The following is a 4,668-nucleotide window of genomic DNA, read 5'->3' on the forward strand; positions in this document are numbered from 1 at the left end:
ACACGCTGACGTTAGGTGATGGGATGAGATAACGCGTGGCTGGAAAACCTGGGATGCCTTAACATTCTCTGACAAATGAATCCGAAAGATTCATCACTGGAACGTCACAGGTGGAGAGACATTCTGTTCAGTGGAAAGGGCCCTTCAAACAGCCACCGCTTTTCATTTCCATACATGCATTTTCCAAATCAAACCAACCATTCCTAGAAGTCACCTGACTCACAAAGGTCAGGAGGCAGAAAGACCAATATCAGACCAATAATAAGACAGGAAAAGCACACACACACACACATACGAAGGAATTATAAAGCACAAATGACAACATAGAGCACACGTTTTTGTTTTTCTTCCTCTTTTTTTGACTAATATAAAGAAAAGGGACTTTTTTATTTTTCCTTCGAGTCCACCAAGTATGTTTTGTGTGTATGTGTGGGTTCCTGACATAACTTTACTTGTGGGGACATTTTTGTCCCTTTGTCCTCGTGGGGACATTCTACAGGTTCCCACAGAACCGGAGAGAATTAGTTTGGATATAGGATTAGATTAGATGTGTATTTGTCACAGTTGAGGTTAGGTAAGGAGACGGGAGTGAAGTGTGCGTGAACACAAAGACCAGTGTGTGTTGATGAGAGAGAGAGAGAGAGAGAGAGAGAGAGAGAAAGAAACGAAGAGAGAAAGAAACAAAGTGAGAAAGAGAGAGCGAGAGAAAGAAAAAACACAACCAACTAAAGTATAGGGACCAAACAAGCAGAGATCAATCAAGTCACAGAGGCCTTTAAAATGCCTCCATTACAAAAACACAGTTTTTTTCAGGTCTATTTTACCAGGTTCACATCCCAGCTTACTTTAACTTTTCATCGTAATAACTTATGTAAAAGCATCGAAGCTTAAAGCACTGGCCTAAATGTCAAAGTTAATCCCAGATGTTTTAAATTTCCTCCAGACACCGGTCACACACACCACTAAATTAGCATCAGTGGGATTAACATTACACACTTTAATGGGTATTCAAAATACCGGTATTAAATTAAGCACAAAAGTCGATTGGTAATGAGCACAAAACCAGCCGTGCACAGATGAAGCCAAAATGTCAGGTTTTTTTCTTAAGTCATCAATGTAGCCAGACAGCTCATAAAGAAATGAGTCACATTCCAATGAGAAATAAGGATATTAGAGAAGAGACACTCAGGCGTTTGTGTTTCACTTGTTAACAGAGAGAGATGTCCGTTTACGTAAATGTTTACTGCCACAAAAACACAGCCTTTAATAGCACATCTGTGGACTACAGAGTAACTGCGTACATTAGTACCACGATACGATACGAGAGGAGTATTCAATTCTAAGCACACACCGTAGAAACTGCACACATATTTTATTGAAAAAGCACAGGATGTCTTGTTTTCAAGACAATGTGAAGGTCATCCCAAATTATGAGTAAAAAAAACGGATTGGTTTTTAACAATTTCAAATTTATGTAAAACACACTTCCATCCATCAACTCGATAAAAATATCAGGGAGTGTTTTTCAGTCCACCACTGAGTTGAAATTGACAAAAATCAGTTGATAATTGATCATACGCTTAAGCCACCAGAGCTCAAGACTGTTTCTGCAAACCCTTGATGCTGCAGCTGGGTTTCCATAGCAGAGAGAAAATGAAGCAGGGGATGTTTTAAAAAAAAAAGGCCAGAATGTTGCCAAACTTCAGGTAATAACACAACATTATGCCCTCATATGACCTAGAAGCCTGAAATACGACCACGCTCGACTTCTGCTGTTAAGTTTTGTGCAGCGTGTCAACCACGCGTCACTGTTTTTGCGCTTAGGGACAACCCTGCCTTGAATGATGTTTACTTTAAGCAACTGCCAGTAACTTTTTACCATTTCATGTTAACACTGTCGGATACTCAACTCCCTGTGTCTTTCTGGTTGCCATTTAAATGCTGTTTTAAGCTGCAATGAAAATGTGCTTTTTTTACGACATAGTAAGCATCTGATCTGCTGTACACACTGTGCAGTCGGATGCATACGTACTATACAAAGCATACGTATAAATAGAACATTATACACATATATAAATATATGTTTATACATATATAAATATATACATGTGTATATACATATATGTGGATATATATACATATATGTGTATAGACATATATGTGTGTATGAACATATATTTGTGTGTGTATATATATATATTAGAAGTCTGACCTCATAATTTCCCAGAAAAAACAACAGCTCCAAAAGAGACATGGCGTCACAGATGGGGATTAGGTGTTGGACCATGTCACGTTCACACTCACAGATTTAGAAGCATGGATTTTTATTTTTGTCCCACTATCCTACAAGCATGACATGTTAAAGTGCCTCATTGCACTTTCTGTATATATTGTAGTCAATAGACCTTTGTTTTCTTTTTGTTTTTGTTTTGTTCTTTTTTTTCATGAGAAACATTAAATAGTAGGAATAGTTTCATTGCTGTGACATTTTAAATGTAACCCTGTAGAGAAAGACGTCATCTGTGTCCTTAGTAAACGTAGATTAGACAATGTATAGAGAAAATACTGTGTAATAAATTGCTCGTTTGTTGTTTTTTTTTTTGTTTGTTTTAATTCTCTTATAGTGGTTAACTCGTCATCTGATTTTCTTGCCACACACGAATATGTAAAGATTTTTTTTTGTATCTAATGTAAGCGTTTTGAATGTTTGTTCAATGAGGATCTAAGCATTGTGCATTCATTTTCATTGTACCTAAATAAATATGTAATTGATAAGTGGCAATGCAGAATATACCAGCATTACAATAATCCTGTATTAACACTGTTTGCATGATAAGGAGAGGGATTTTAAAAAAGAGTCACAAAAAGGAGTAAGAAAGACAAAGAGCAGGAACGGGGGCTTCTTCTGAGAAACGGGGGGGGGGGGTTCTCGTGATCATCTGTGGGGTAATAATCTGTACAAAATGAGGACTGAAAAACATGAAGTGAAAATGAGCTAAGTGAGTGAATATACACGATGTAGCCTGTTAGAATTCACAGCGGCGTTCCTCAGGTGACTCAGCTGTACATTTCTGTCACTTCAGTGGTAAAAAATCCAGCCCGGGTCTCGAACATTTGTGTTAACTGCATGTGCATTACAACTGCAGCGCATCAATATCTAGGTCATAGAAGTCTCTGTGAGCTTCCACATAATGATACTGTATTCTTTACATCGCAGGCTGACTGACTTAGCGCCACCTAGTCCTTGACTCCAGTCATTTTTTTATCTACTCTACGTCCATGAACCATATGCACATAAAGGTCTTCTAAGGTACTGAGTTAATGGCACAAAATAGATAAATAGATTCCGACACAGATTTGAACAAAAACGCCAGTAGGAAACCTAGAGGGAACCTGGAGGCGGAGCCGATTAGCTGCAACTCGCTGTGGTGACTTTGCTTTTCTAGGGCTTCCTTCTATGTAAAGATGTTATTCTGATGTAAACACAGAGCCAATATGTGGGGGGAATACACTATAGAGCATAAATAGAAAGAAAAAGAAAAAAGAAAATATTCTTTCCTCGGTCTATGATATTCACAAGTCTGTTTCTACATATCAAATGTTGTACCTTCGGTGTACATATACAAATATAACTAATAAATGTCTATTCATAACTAATGCTGACGGCTGGTGGAGACTTATTTGGCTGATGTTCTTGATTTATTGACTAAACTTTGTATTAGTAGTGTTGTTAACTGGGTCTTCTTATCACTGGACAAGGGACCATCCCTAAATTAGGAAAAATGTAAAAAAACAGGAAAAAGTAAAAAATAAAAAATAGTATATTTATAGAGTGAAGCCTAATGACATGTTGTGAACATGATGTGTTCATATTGTCAGGTTATGTTTATGTAATTCTTATAGTTTACCAGTAACACAACATCACAATAATCGAGGTTTATCAGGGAGGTCAAACCAAGATAAGCTAAGGGGCACGGCTGCTGCCGTCATTTCATTGGGTCACCCATCAGAGTTTGTTGTCCAATACATAATATTAGAAAAATATATAAAATTGATATAAACATATATATGTAAATACAAAGTTGTATTTTTCGGAGGCTAGTAAAAAAGGCTGTCTTTGTTTCTGTGTTAACATGTTTTCACATCACGACCCCACTGCCATGGAAACTTCATTTCCTCTGACGTAATGTCAAATGTAATCGTCTGCGTCCCCCGTCCTGTTGTTTACTCACAAGTGACTTCACAAACACACCCACACACATCCAGTAATGAGCGAGTGAATACCACAGTATTCCAGCACGTTTCTAAGCACATTTATTTTATTCATGTCTTCAGAAAATATTTTCTGTGACATTTTCTTTAAAATTGTCATAAAAACCTGCCTACACTAGTACATGAGCTACTTCCCCTTGAAATGAAGCGTAAAAGAGCAAAAGCAGGGGAAACACTGTTTACATTCGCTTGTTTTTGATTCAGAGGTACATCGGACAATGAGAGAGCAAAATGAGCCGTCACTATGGGAGTAAAACTGATGTGACACCAGGCATGTTGTACATGTAGTCACTAAGAAGCTGTAGCATGTTGTGTTTGTCACTTGGAAGTGTGGACCAGCAAAATAACTTCTTTGATACTATTCACTCCAAAGCAAATATTCCAGCAGACTCATTC

The sequence above is a fragment of the Cynoglossus semilaevis genome, chromosome 6 (assembly GCF_000523025.1).
Source record: "Cynoglossus semilaevis isolate Cse_v1.0 chromosome 6, Cse_v1.0, whole genome shotgun sequence".
Lineage (NCBI taxonomy): Eukaryota > Metazoa > Chordata > Actinopteri > Pleuronectiformes > Cynoglossidae > Cynoglossus > Cynoglossus semilaevis.